At 46.9% G+C, this 15686-nt stretch overlaps 1 pseudogene; it reads left to right on the top strand.

Annotated features, from left to right (window-relative positions):
• Nucleotides 1–1060: 1060 nt before the first annotated feature.
• Nucleotides 1061–4398, top strand: LOC136521793 (receptor-like protein EIX2; annotated as a pseudogene).
• The last annotated feature ends 11288 nt before the right edge of the window (nucleotides 4399–15686 follow it).

The following is a 15686-nucleotide window of genomic DNA, read 5'->3' as shown; positions in this document are numbered from 1 at the left end:
CGGGAGAGGCTTGCCGTGAGGCACATCGGAGACCCACTTGCGCGTGGGAAAGGCCCGAGGCTATCCACGGAGTGACCCGACCGAGAGCTTGGCCCTTGCGAGGGATTCCTTGCGAGGGACTCCAACGAGGACTAGGGAGAAGCTTACGCGCTTCTCGATAGCTCGGTAAAAATACCGGAGTCGTCGACAGGAGTTTGCATATCTCTACCTTGCTCTTTAAGCTTCCGCATTTACATTGATCATATTATCATCATTTGCGGTAGAGATAGCAACACACTAGCAAAACCGTAGTTGCACATCTAGAAAGATTATCTTTTGCATAGGTTTTGCTAGAGGTTGAAAAAGAGGGCATAGTTGAGTTAGAATTTTAAGTTGCCTAATTCACCCCCTCCTCTTAGGCGTCACGGTCCCTTCACGCGCCACCATACATGGCGCGGCACAGGCTTTTCGCCGCGCCATGACAATAGACGCGGCCAAAAGTGTTAATTTTGAAGAAAAAAAAATGTTAGATTTAAAATTAGTTTACAAAAAGTGTTAAAATAAAAAAAAAATTCTTGACTGTCACAAACAGAAAGCCAAAGATCCTAACAGCTAGCGACGTGCGTGTTTCAAAGCATCGGTATCTGCAATCCTTATACCTTAGGAGCCATGTTCCAACAAAGGAACAGAAACGAAGAACAGGAAGAGGAACTTGAGATGATATTTTATAACATAATATGAGAACGTAAATGTTCTGAATCGAGAACGTGAACGTTCCAGAAACATGGCCTTGTTCCCTGTGTCCGGCTGCTAAGATCCCTACCCGATCGGCAGCCGCTAGTATTGCGGGCGGAAGTGGTCATAGGTACGGTAGTTTCTGCAACAATTTCCACTTATCAAATAGTCCATATGGATTAGCCAAGTCTCCGTCAAATGTATTAGGCAACCATTGTAACATGCGCGACCGAAGCCAAGATTAAAAGGGCGACTGAGTCTTGTTATGAATAACAATTCCAAATTTCCAAGTATACACATAAAAATCGAGGACCCGATAATCTAGTCAAGGTTGGCCACACGCCACTGCATCCACACCTATTTAAGATGTATATAAGATGCTACATCTAAGTTATTATGAGAATATGGTTGTAGAGACGGCTGTCAAATTTTATTAACAAAGAAAATGATGGGTGCTCGTCCCCGGCTCCAAGGAGCTGCTATAATAGTGTTCGTCCTCCTGGTCTTACAATATGCACAATCCAGTTCTTCTTCCACCCATGAGCAAGAGCGAAGAGCAGCTGGCGGAAGCTGCATGACAAGTGAGTGGACCACGCTCCTCACCTTCAAGGCAAGCCTGTCGGATCCTTCTCATCGCCTTTCGTCATGGCGTGGTCGAGCTTGTTGCCAATGGAGGGGAATCCAGTGTGACAATAGGACCGGACATGTCATCAAGCTCGACCTGCGCAACCCACACCCCCACGGCATGAATCAGGATACTCGATTGAGCTTGTTGACGGGTGAGATACCCTCCTCAATTGTTTCTTTGAAGCATCTAAGGTACCTGGACCTCAGCTACAACGACTTCAAGCAAGTACGCATTCCGCTGTTCATGGGGGCTCTAAGGAGTTTGAGGTATATTAACTTCTCAAACACAAATTTCCAAGGGGAAATTCCTTCTCGTATTGGAAATCTCTCCCAGTTGCGATGTTTCGACATCAGCAATAACGATCTGAACACGCCAGATCTCTCGTGGTTGCATCATCTTTCTCTGCTAAGGCATCTAGATATGAGCAGAGTAGACCTCAGTTCCGCAAGGGACTGGGTTCGGTGGCTCAACATGCTTCCCGCTCTCCGAGTTGTTCGATTGTCAGACTGCAGGTTTAGCAGCAGAGTTGAAAAAACCCTGACCCATTCCAACCTCACCCATATTGAGATCCTTGATCTGTCAAGAAACTCATTTAACTTTTCAGTCCAGTACAACTGGTTCTGGGGTCTCACCAGCCTTAAGGAACTTCATCTCTCAAATTCTGAATGGTCTGGGCCTATTCCTGATGCATTAGGCAATATGTCCTCTCTCGAAGTCATAGACTTAAGCCAGAACCATATATTGTCAGGCAACATACCCAGAAACTTGGCAAGTCTATGTAATTTACGGATACTGAACTTTGAGGAGACCAATATAAATGGAGACATAGCAAAACTGATGGAAAGATTACCAAAATGCTCATGGAGTAAACTGCGTGTGCTCAACTTTTACCGGGCAAATTTGACTGGAGAGATACCCGTTTGGATAGGAAATTTGTCGAGTCTCGTTTACCTGGATCTATCTGCGAATGAGCTAGTCGGTCATGTACCTATTGGGATAGGAGCACTTAGCAACTTGACTTACCTGGACCTTGGCTCAAATAAGCTCAGTGGCTTGCTCTCCGAAGAACATTTTGCAAGCCTGGTGAACTTGGATACTTTGGACCTTGAAGACAACTCTTTGAGATTGGGTTTAGGTGAAGATTGGGTTCCTCCATTCCAATTATTAACAATTGGGTTTTTTAGATCATGTGACTTGGGGCCTCGATTTCCTGCATGGCTGAGACGGACTCCAGAGATAGTTCACCTTGATATTTCAAACACGAGTATAATTGATCATTTGCCTGACTGGTTCTGGGTTATTTTTCATAATGCCATCAGCTTGTTCCTGTCAAACAATCAAATAAGTGGGGCTTTACCAGCAAAATTAGAAATAGAATCAGCATCAGTATTAGATATCTCGAACAATTCTTTGTCAGGGACGCTGCCAGTATATGTTACAGCAACTCAACTAGAGAGATTGTATATTTCTGACAACTATATCACCGGCAACATCCCAGCATACTTTTGTGAACTGTATAGCTTGAAAGAATTGGATCTATCAAATAATGAACTAACTGGGAGGTTTTCCACAATGTTTGGAGAATGGCTCATCAGCATCTGATCCTTATTCTTTCAATCACTTCGGTTCTATGTTGGAAGTATTGGACTTGAAGAATAACCATTTGTCTGGGGAGCTCCTTGATAACCTTCGCAGTGCTAACCGATTAGTCTTTCTAGATGTGTCATTTAACAAATTCTCTGGAAGTGTGCCAACATGGATAGCTGAGAAAACTGCCAGAACTAGGAGTGTTCATTCTAAGATCGAATGTGTTCTGTGGTCATCTTCCAAAGGAGTTGATGAAGCTAGAGTCTCTTAAATATTTGGATTTAGCACACAACAACTTATCGGGAAACATACCTTCGTCTCTGGTGGACTTGAAAACCATGGCTATTCCAGGTGGACTTAATTATTTTCCAGGAGAGCATATTAATGTTTACAAAACATCAAGAGCTTCACTATACCTTGAAATTCGAGGGTTCAGCAGTAACTCTAGTTGACCTGTCCTGCAACAGTTTCATTGGGCAGATCTCAAAAGAAATATCCTTACTCAAGGGACTACAAAGTTTGAACCTATCTGGTAACCAATTGAGTGGACCAATTCCAGATGGCATCGGTGGTTTAAGGGAACTAGAATCTCTCGACCTATCTTACAATGGTTTGAGTGGTGAAATCCCCTCAAGTTTATCAGATCTCACTTTTCTAAGTTGCTTGAACCTATCCTACAATAATTTATCGGGGACAGATCCCCTCAGGAAAACAGCTGCAAACACTCAATGACCAGTACATGTACATAGGTAATCCTGGACTTTGTGGGCCTCCTCTTGTCAACAATTGCTCCACGAATGAAGCAAGCAAAAATAGTTATGAGGAAGATGAAGGCACCACATGTGATGGATCATCTTTCTACATCAGTATGAGCTTGGGATTTGTGATGGGTCTTTGGACGGTGTTTTGCACCATGATGTTCAAGGAAAAATTCAGGGATGCTTACTTTCAGATGATTGATAGCGTATACGACAAGGTTTATCATGTGTAACAACTTATGAGCAACAGAGCAAGGCTGCCTCTATATATAATAAAATTATCAAATTGTGCAGCTAGCTTGATTAGACAACGATAATGATTATGTGTCATTAGCATTAGTTTGGAAAAAGTTTACATATAGGAGTACTCGTGCAGTTAATTTAAATGTACATTTTGTTTATCAAAGCGATAACTTTGAGCTACTCAATCCATTCTCTTTTCTACTTATCATTTGAAGAAAATCGGTGTGATCTCTACTATATACATCTTTGGCCATATTTTTTTTCCCGAAGAGCATCTCCAGCAGTCCCCCCTACCTCATCCCCAATGAGAATAAAAACTGTAATTTGAGGAATTTGGTGCTCCAGCAGTCCTCCAGACTCACCCCCAATGAAGAGAATTTTTTCTTGTCAGCCCCGCATAATCTAGCCCCTCGGCGCATCTCCAAGAGCCTTTCTAAATCTCACTTTCTAAATTACCATTTGGAGAGTCATTTGTGCATAAAAATCAGCTTTATATATCTTTTCACTTTCCACCGGCTTTTCTATATCTCATGCGCACTCTAGAGAGCCATTCTCGTCTTCTATTTTTTGCTAGCGAAAAATCTAGTAAAAGATGGCTATATTTGGATGACCATTTAGAAAAGCTACTGAAGGGTAGTTTTTCATCAAAATCTATATGCCTTTTATTTAGGGAAGGACGTAGGAGAGTCTGTCGGAGATGCTCTCACCCCTCTTTGCTAAAGCGGCGCCTCCGGCTGTCTGGTGGCCTGCATCGAGGCGGCGGCGGCGGCGGCGGCTATCAGCGTCGACCTCGCGCACTGTCGAGCTGCTGCTGGTTTCGTTCCGCAAGGCGACGGAGTGGGGGGAAGGAAGCCTGCTGCTTAGGCGAGACGGCAACCAACGAGGGCGTCCCGTTCGTCCGAAGCCATAACCCACGGTAACCCACCCCTCTGGATCGGATGGAATTTCCCATTCCATATCTCTCTTTATTTCCCTATCCTTTGAACCAAACGTGGGAAATAAATTCCACCAACCTCTATTTCCCTATCCCACCAGGCATAACCCATTATCCAAACGCCACCTCAAAGATGAGGGAGCCCGATAGCTCCTCAATACGGCGGTGATGCAACTGTCGGACACGCAGAGGCGGATCGGCGGCGAGCTGACCGGCGGTGGAGAAGAATCTAGTTGAGAGAGGGAGAGAATGGAGGTAGTGGACCTCGATGAACCTGCCGCGGCGACGAGCGGCGTCTCCCTGGACGCGTTAGGCTCCGCGGCCACCGCACGCCACGCCGCGGCGAGATCCTCCGGTCCCTCTCGCGCCAACCGCCGCCGACCACCGGGATCTTCTCGGGCGGTGGCGAGCAGTGCCAGGGTCCGAGCGGCCGAATCCGACGCTGGCGAGTAAAGCAAGAGTAAGCAACGCAGCGGAGACGGAGGAGAAGAGGAGGGGAAGCGGCGATGGTAGAAGAGCAGGGTGCCGTGTGTAGAACCGGTGGCGGTGCGGGAGGGGATAGCTTCAGTGGTGCGGGTGTTGTGGGGAAGAACTGAAGAAGAAACCGACGGAAGAGATGCAACAGACAGGCGGGCCCTACACTACATGGAGTTTGTTTTTTCTTGTTTGAGACAGGAATAAGCTTCAATTAAACTGAGGCTAACACCTGATCGGCAGCCACTAAAAAGTTTACAACATCAGGGTTACAATCCGGCCAAAGATTAGCAGCTCCTGCTAAAGAGTCTGTTACTAGATTACAAAACTTGGGACTTTGTAAAACTCTTACAAAGACAAACTTCCCGAAGAGTACGTAAGGTGGAATTTTATGGTTCTACTAGAAGCACTACTATCTCCTCAAAACCTAAAAACTATTTTGAGGCTTCTCCAGTAACCTCTTCTAGGAGGCTTAATATTCTCATTCCGCTAAAGATGCTCTAAGTATTAAAACTACTTAAAGTATAACAATTTAAAAGTAATTTTATAAAGTTGTTGCGCACAGCACGTCTACTCAAATCAAAGGAGACAAATCTAGCCATTTAGGGTAGGTTCAATGGTAACTTATAAGTTAGCTCAAAACATATTATTTTATATTTTAATAGAAAATTAAAAAGCTAACTTTTGATCTAGCTCATGCACAAATTTCAAGATTAAATGAGGATGTCATGATGAGTTGTTTATGTTATGAACTATGGCCCCGTTCGGCTTATCTTATAATCCGCACTATTCAGCTTATTTTTTCAGTCCGAATAATATTTTTCTCTCAAAACAATTCAGCCAGAACAGGGTTTTTCAGCCAATTCAGCCAAGTTTCAGCAAACCGAACAGGGCCTATATGGTAAAAGTTAGTATTATCGAAGAGGTTGTCTGGAGCTAAGCTCATACCATTGTAGGTGGCCATGCATCATCTACTCGAATCACGCGTGCTTAATAATGTGTATAAGAAGTTACCTATGGTATATTGCTTCAACGTTTAGTGCTAAAGTACAAAGGATTACAGCTATTCCAGTCGTAGTCCAAGTCGTGGGTGGGGATACAGGTAAATAATATATAAAATTTTACCTGGCAGGCAGTTTATTGTTGGGATAAAAAGACGGGAAACAATGCACAAGTAATTCCTCATCGTGTGATGAATCGTTTGAAGAACGTTTACCATCAGATTAGCAGCCGAATTAACAATCGCATGCAAAAATAGACACAATAATCTATATGGAATACCTCCTCAAAGTAAGGAGTAAAAATCACGGGAGCAACCGATATACTCTAAGCTTTCACTATAATCAATAATAGGTACCAGAAGTCTTCTCTAGAGCATCTAGAGGATCACACCACCAGCAATAGATTCATCAAGTTACAAACTTAACATCAACTACAACCGCAATCTTCTAACAAGAAAAATAACAACTGCCAAACATATGCACGAATTTTAGTAGACATACGAGTTCCCTAACCACTGACCATTTTTCACAAATAAATCATTTATCAAAATTGCTTGGTACTGAAACTGTAGTAACTGGAACTGACAAAACCCATCTCAAATCTGGTGCTCTACTAAACTAGTCCTCGAGCCAACTTAATATATCAAAGTACTCTAAGTGAGGAAACAAGCTCGTCAAGTTTGGTGCGAATTCAACCACGTTTTTGAGCCTCCAATCACCGGCTTGAAGATGACTAATTCAGAACCATCAAATCTGGACAGATTTTTCTTCTTCTTTCTTTCTTCTCACATTGTGATGTCTGTGTTCTACTCTCTCTCTCAGTCTCAGCAGCGAGAAGTCGAGCGAAAGGAGGCTAGGTTTTGCTGTTTATCCTTTCCATAAAGCGATCTCAACCGTTAATTTAGCCACCAAATCAACATACACAAAGACTGAACTTCTGAGGCTGTTGTGCTAGGCTCAAATTGTATCCTTTATGGAGGGATATAGCCCAACATTTATCAAGAATAAGTATTTACTTCACCTGTACCTTACCCGATCGGCTGGTCCCTCAGTTGATGTGCAGTACTATGTGTGGAAAGCGAAGACAACGAGGAAGACAACATATATGACTGAGAGCCCCTAACGGTGGTGGCTAGAGTTGTTTCTTACTCGAGCTAGGGCCTACTTCTTTCATCCCAAATTATAAATTATTTTGTTTTTTTCTAGATACATTGTTTTTTCTATACATTTAGACATAACGTGTATCTAAGTGCATCGCACGATTCATGTATTTAAAAATCAAAACAATTTAAGGAATAGAGAGAGTACTTATCATTCTCTTTGCTAATATTCAAATCTACAGTAGTGATCTTGTTGACGTTGAAGAAGACCTCAAGCCAACACATCAGCGAGGGCTTTGGACGTCCAAAGAGGTTGCACACAACCTACAACACAGCAATAACGTGGCGTAATCGATCAAACCGATCTAGAGACCGATGTAGAGCCCGTTCTCGGTCGGAAAAGCTCCCGAACTTCTCCCGGGAAGACCCGTCGGGGAGGAGCACGTGGAGGATCTCGTAGGACCAGCAAGGCCGCCTAGAATGCCGACGAATCAACGTGCCGAACAGCAGGAGGGGTTGAGAAAGGGGTATTAGGGCAAAAGGAGTTGATAGGTTATGTCTTTGACGATTGGATAGATGGGAACTCAATCAGCCGTGATTCTTTCATATATTTAGAGGAGGTGGCCTTATCTTAGTAGGAAACATCTCCAAAACACGTTGTTCAAGTTTCCCACATCAAAAAATACCTAAAACCAACTTTTAGCCTTAACTAGTCGGTTTCGAGACACGAGTCGACTTAGCCGACAGGGGGAGTCGGCTAAGCCGACTTCTTCGGGCCTGGGCAGCCCCCGTGGGCTAGATGGACTCAGGTGTCGGCTAAGTTGACTGGGGGGTGAGCCGGCCAAGCCGATTGGCTTGGCTCGTCGGCGGCTCGCTGTCTTCTCCGCACGTTTCGTTCGCTATTTTGCAGTGCTACTTGACTCCAAACATGTCCAATATTTTTATAACTTGTTCGTAATGTCCAAAACCACATTCGGACATTTTTGGGTGTCGATCTCATCCTGCAGTTCTCCACGGATTGGTGATGGGGCTTTATCATCGCCACCAGCCCACCAACATTATTCTACTGCTGCGGAAGTGACAATGTTTACGGCAAAATTCATACGTTCCATTATGAGAAAGGAAAAGCCTGACAGTTTAATAATCACTAATTTGTGCATCAATTCCTCGCTAGACAGGCACTACGTTGCTATGTAGTGTTATATTATAAAGCTTTTACCTTGTCATTATTTGCTATCTTTCACTGCTTTTAGGAGTTAACTTATTTTGGCATGAAGATTTTATATGAACCTATACCTAACACAATAGAATTCAAGTCATATTCAGAACTACAAGACCATGTGTCTTGCTGATCAACCTGCATAGAACATGGAAAATGTACGCTGGCTGGGTGAGTGTTTCTGCAGAGCGGCAAGTTTAATATTGCGGAGCTCCTAGCACCTGGACGTCCGATCTAGGCCCTAGCATGCGGACGCTCGAGCCTGTTGCGCCCCCGCATACGTATGCTGCTGTGACCGTCCCATGCCTGTGCCTGCTTCATGTAGCGCCCCGTCGCTCTGTTTCCCGTGCATGCACACGTCCACATGGGGGCCACGTCCCGATCTGTGCCCGTTTCATTTCCCACGCCTGCCGCTAGCGCCCCCTCCACTCTCACATGCATGCATGGGGCCAGCAGCTACAAGCAAGTGACTGCAGTAGGTGGGTCCTACTACAACATTGTCGGTGTTTCAAACCACCAGCTAGTAAATTTGTATTTGCGCGTCTGGCCCGGATGGTGTGCTCGGAGGACACAAGGATTTATATTGATTCGGACGGAATGTCCCTACGTCCAGTGTGCTGCTACTTGTGTTACCGACACTAGTTTGTAGTAGGGGTTACAAACGGGCGAGAGAGGGAGAAGGTCCAAAGTCTCTAGTTAAAAGGTCGAATGGAGTCGAGTCTTGCTAAGCTGTTTCAGCTGTGTGTTTGTTTTTGCCCCCCCCCTCTCGTGGGGCGTCCTGCTTCCCCTTTTATAGGTGAAGGGGAAGACGCCAGTTACAGAGAGAAAGGAGACAAAATTAGGGAGAAGAAGGCCTCCAGGACCGCCGGGTCCTTCTCCTTTATGCGGGTCCTGCCGACACTGTAGATGGTGATGGGGACGGCTCCATGTCGGGCTCCTGTTCACCACTGGTGCCATGCCTCGGCGTCATCAGTTGGTCATGGCGTCCCATCCCGTCCCAGTGGATGACGTGGCAAACCGACGTGCCGGTCAGTGGTCGTACGGGGAGTAGGCAACACAGTGACCACGCACCCATCACTGTTGGTGATGTGAACCCTCGAGCATGGCCTGACGTGGCCATGGGTCACATCGAGACGTGCCTACTTCCTGCGTAGTGTCAGAAGTTTGACCCTAGGTCGTACCTTCTGACCCATAGTGGTTGGAGGCGGTGTGGGCCCTCTTTGAGCGAGACGGAGCCTGCACCCTACGGATCGGGCGAGACGGAGCCTGTCCCCTCAGGGTCGGGCGAGATGGCTCCCGCACCCTTGGGGTCGGGCGACGTGGGGCCTATGCCTAAGGGGTCAGGCGACGTAGGGCCCATGCCTAAGGGGTCGGGTGAGATGGCTCCTGCAACCTTGGGGTCAAGCGACATGGGGCCCGTGCCCAAGGGGTCGGGCGAGACAGAGCCCACGCCCCTAGGGTCGTGCGACATGAGGCCCATGCCCTCAGGGTCAGGCAAGACGGAGACCGCGCCCTTAGGGTCGGTCAAGACTAAAATACATCCTTGAGTCATCATCCGCGGTCCTTAGATCCCTTCTTCGAGTATCTCTAATACTGATACCCGACAGTAGCCCCCGAGCCTACGGAGGAGTGGGATACTCCTTTAAAGGCTTTTTTTGGATGGAGGGACTTCGAGGGCCTCAATCTTCTGCTGCCCATGGGATGCCTTGGTGGGTTGCGATTCCCCTCTATCACAACTAGACTCCTTGGGAGCATGTAGCTACGTGATTTGGGGTGCCAAAAAAGATTTCTCTTGATTCCGACCCCTCCCTAGGATCCAATCGATCTGCCATCGTCCTACGACCACGTATTTAGTCTCCTTGCAAGTCCAACTTCCCTTGAGCCCCCCGCACGTTGTAGGGGTCCAGTTAAGGGGTTAGCTCATCTTGTGATCGTCATCCCTCAAGCGTTTTTTCGGTAAAACAAAGTGGCTGAGCCGTGCCACATTTTTCCTCGATAGACAAAACATGGTGCTCGGTGAGCTGTTAACGGGCTAGTCCGAGTGTGGCCCTGGCTTCCCGTTCATGGGGGTCTAGCCTGGGTCAGCTGGTGATCGACTCTAGATTCTTGGCGGCCAATCCATATAGTTCTTAGGTCCATTCGACCGGTCTCAAGGGCTCATTGCGTTTCTTTGAGGAAAAACCATGGACTGGGTACCGACCAAGACTCAAACATGGGCCGAGATGCTCACGACGCCTGTGCACCTAGGGACTGGCCGCTAGTTGGCCCATTCTTTTCCATCCCTCACTCTAAGGGTGCCCTAGAGCGGTTGTGAACCCGTCGGTGGGCCAACCTTCGAACTCCTAGGCTTGAATGGGCCATAGGAGTGTTTTCAACTCTGTATCCCTCCTTACCTATGACGGTTCTCGGCCCATTGCTTGGGGTGAATCATCATCCGACGTGTCCTTCGAGGGAACGGCCATAGGTGGTGTGCACACGTTTCTCGAAGAGGCGATGTGACGTGATGCGGTGGGCACGTAAATCTAGGTAGACGATTTGCCTCTCGCCGTACCCCACCTTATAAATAGCAGCCTCCCCCTTCACATTTCGGCACACCAAACCATAATCTTGCCTTCTTCACCTTTCTGCTGCCATCATTCAGATCTACTTCCCTTGCTAATCCATCACCAGTGCCCTAGATCCATAACCTTCGCTTCTCCGCCGTCGCCAAAAAGTCCTTGCTCCTCCCATGGAGATGTGGTATCACTCTGACATCACCCACGTGCGCATGGAGGGCCTCGTCAAGCATGGTCTTCTCCATGGGAGGACCAACACGGCGGAGTGGCTCGTGCCTAATTGTGAGGATGCACCAGCGCCATTTGATGGCTACGTCATGTCCTTCACGCCCTTCCATGAGCATGGACTCATGATTCCTCCCCATATGTTCTTCTAGGGACTGCTGCACCACTACCAGATCGAGCTGCAGCATCTAAATCCTAATGGGATCCAACACATCATGGCCTTTATCGTGCTGTGTGAGGGATACCCGGGGATCGAACCCCACTTCAAACTGTGGAGGTACTTCTTCTCTGTCTCCTTGCTTAAGAAGAAGGATAGAGGCAGGGAGATCCCGGTGCCGATGGGATGTGTAGGCATCCACCTTAGAGGGCAGCGGGTGGCCATGTACATGCCCTGTCAGCTATCTAGGTCCAACAAGGAGTGGCATGCATAGTGGTTCTACTTGAAGAACAACCCCGCCGCCCCCTTGCCGGTCTTCACCAGGCGCCTGATCGAAGAGGCACCACCGACATGGCTGTGGGGGCCACCCATTAAGGAAAAGAAGAGAATGCGTGACCTCCTTGAGGCCGTCGTGTTCCTAAAGAACCATGGCCTTTGTGGGGCCGTTGTCATCGGGGCCTATCAGGCGAGGAGGGTGACGCTACAGATGGCGCGTGCCCTCCCGCTATATGGGATGATGCCCGACGTGTAGCTCAATGGGACGGTGCTCACCCAAGGGCCGCTCCATGATAGCGAGGTCACACAGCGCATCAAGGAGGTGACGGCAGAGTCCGATGCTGTGTTCCCGATCTCGGGACATCCCTCGATGTGGCCGAACACAAGCTTTGTCGAGCTACCAGTGGGGTTGGTCTTTCAGGACTCCATCATGCCGCTGCTAGAGCACGCGGCCATGAGGACGGCGAACCACGCTGTGGATGAGTGGAGGAAGAAGGACAAGGACGATAAGGAGGCAAGGCGGCGCACAAAGCAGTGGGCGAGGCTAGACTGAGAAAGGTGATGATAGGGCTCAGAGGAGGAAGAGGAGGAAGAAGAAGGAGGAGGAGGAGGAGGCGATGGTTCTAGGTCACCCGTTCAATGGGACGAGCTAGGCGGTGGGGAGGTTTTTGGGTCGCTCCAATTGGATGAGCTGGGTGGCAGGGATGAGGATCCATCTCTACCGCAGGTAGGGCCTTTCCCATGGCATCCCATGGGGCAGGAGGGGGAGGATGCACCCCTAGAACCGGCAGAATCAAGCTGCCCTACCCCATCCAGACCTCCCGTGGCGCCCCTAGATTCGGTGGGAACCGGTCGCTCCATTCCATCTGGACTCTTCGAGCAAAGAGAGGGCTTGAAGTGGAAACATGTTGACGAGGAGCGGCCTGGGTCGGGCAGGCCAGCCACAAAACATTCTCACATGATGGCATCTGGGTGAGTCAAGAGTTTTTTTCATCCTTTTGTTCTCATGAATTTATGCCATAAACTAACCGTCATGTCCTTTGCAAGATCGAAGGACGTGGGACTCTCCTAAGGCTAGGGTGGCCACGATGTTGTCCATGGGAGAGCAGATGGAAGAGGCCACATCCGGGGCGCCCGTGGCATGGCTGGGTGTGGCCACGATGTCGCTGGCGGAGGTGGCACAGATGGAGCCATCATCCATGTGGGTGGCCACGCCCGTGGCGGGGCAGACAGAAGAAGGCACACCCGAGGCATCCTTAGCGGATGTGGTTGTGGCAGAACCGACTAAAATAACTCACTTCCGAAGGAGCTTGTCTTCCATTAGACACTAAACACCCCAAGAGTGAACTAATATAAATAGTTCTGTTAAGCACACCCCATGGGAGAACCCAAAAATCTACATTTTTTAATAGGATCATAAATGGGAGAATAAAGCTTACAACATTTTAGCCATTTGTTACATCACTTTTTATGCAACATCAGAGTATAATATTTATTGTTTATAATAGTAGAATATAACTATGTTATTGGAGTTTCAGCGGAAATAAAATCACTTAATGACAAGTTAAACATTAACATGATGATCGGTTGTATACATAATAACAGGTTATAAGTTTTTCCATTGTAAAATATTTTTGTGGAAACTTTAAATAAATTCTATGTCCACATGTAAAGGAAATTCTCGCTAAGCCCACTAGGAGGTTTCCACACACAAGTGTCAGCTCCACATGTTCCTATCACCTGCAACAGGGTAGAACAAACCCTAAGTACTCAATTGTACTCCACAAGGCTTATCCGTCAGGAGGAAAGAAAATACTCCAAGGATATGCAAGGCTATCTGGCTTGTGGGTTATTGCATCTGTTGGAAGCATTACTAAGTGTGTGAAAGCATCTAGGCCCCTAGTTGGGTTTCAGTGATTAATGACAATATGTGATTACTGTGACCAATATGTGTTTTGTAGATGCAATTAAGTTAGGTCATGGTAATGGCAATTGATTGGGCAATCATGGTTGTCATGCCTCTACGATGGAAATCATTTTGGTTTTCAAATGATGGACTAGTTCTAAGTGTCGTTTGGTGTTGAAGAGACACTTAGAGTAGTTTAGGACTTTATTTTTCCTTTGGCCATACTATTAAGGGGGTATGGACGGGTAGCTTGACCCAGGTGAGTCTAGTGGGTTAGGTGTGGTGCACACTTGTCAAATCTAGCACTATATAGCTCCTAAATAGCCCTAAGATCAATTGGAGCAAACTTCATTCACATATGATTTTGAGTTGGAAGTGAATGGAGGGTCAAAAGTTGACTGGACATTGGTTTCGGTGTGACCGGACGCTGACGCTAAGTCCGGTTAGTTCATTTGATCAAGGTGAAGTCATCTGGATGCGACCGGACGCTGAGAGAAATGTGACCAGACGCTAGGTGCTAGAGTCTGGTCAACTCCAGTAAGGTTCTAGAAAGGGAGAATCCTGATCGGACATGTTCGGTTAGTGTTGATCGGACGTTGGTCAGGTTTCGACTACTGACCAGACACTGAGCAGCAAAGTGACTAGATGCTGGGTTCCAGAGTCTGATCAACATCAGTAAGGTTCTAGAGGGCAATTTTTGTGACTAGACATTGGTTAGCGTTCGGTCACAACTTAACTGCTTGGTGGTGGGGAGAACTGACCGGAGCGTCCGGTCACCTTGACCGGAGCGTCCGATCACCCTATAGAGGCACATAATGGTTCGTTTTGAATAAGGGGTTATAAATACTTCCTCTATTCACTCAAGGGATTACTTTTGCTCATTCAAACAACTGAGAAACACCCTTGAGAGTTCCAAGAAGAGCAAGGTCCTAGTGTGGTGATTGAGATTTTAGAATCCAAGAGAGGCCTCATTAGTGAAAGCGTGAGTCGCAAAGTGTGCATCCACCCTTCTCGTTAGGCTTGTTGTAGTCAAGTGAGAGTTCATGCTTATTACTCTTGGTGATTGCCATCACCTAGACGGCTTGGTGATGATTGGGAGTTTGGTGATCATCCGGTGGAGCTTGTGGATGACCCAACTCAAGTTGTGAGCAACTATGGGTGATTCACCGTGATGGAGTATTGAAGAATCAACCCGTAGAGAGCACTTGATCCTTGCGCGCATCAAGAGAGAGCTACACCCTTGCGTGGGTGCTCCAACGAGGACTAATGGGGAGTGGCAACTCTCTGATACCTCGGCAAAATATCGTCGTGTTCCTCCTTCTCTCTTTACTTTGAGCATTTACTTTGAGCAATTCAATTTTTGTCTTTACATTCATAGAATTACCATGCTAGAGTAGGATTGGAACATAGGTTGCAAAACTTTTGTGTGGTAGAACAATAGAAACACTTTCTAGGCACAAGTAGTGAAGTGGGCTAACTATATGGTTTAATTATTGCAAAGAATTTTAGAATTATCCTAATTCACCTCCCTCTTGGACATCTTGATCCTTTCAATTGGCATCGGAGCCTCATGCTCACATATTTAGGATTAACCACCTAGAGAAAGATGTCTCATGAGGATGGACCTCCTCCCATCTTTGAGGGGGATGATTTTCCTTACTGGAAAATCTGCATGGAGGCATATTTAGAAGCTCTAGATGTTGGAATACTTAGAGCGGCCTCATAAGGATTCCCAAAACCTTGAGATCCCACACACCTTCAAGGAGATAAAGTGAACTATGAGAAATGGAATGTAAAGGCTCAAAACACCATCTTTAGAGGCCTTTGCAAAGATGTGTTTAATCGGGTGAGGAACCACAAGGATGCCCATGCACTATGGTCAGGCATTTGTGCGCTCCATGAGGAAACT

Source organism: Miscanthus floridulus, chromosome 18 (assembly GCF_019320115.1).
Source record: "Miscanthus floridulus cultivar M001 chromosome 18, ASM1932011v1, whole genome shotgun sequence".
In the NCBI taxonomy this organism is placed as follows: domain Eukaryota; kingdom Viridiplantae; phylum Streptophyta; class Magnoliopsida; order Poales; family Poaceae; genus Miscanthus; species Miscanthus floridulus.
This window is presented reverse-complemented; position numbering and strand designations above follow the sequence as displayed.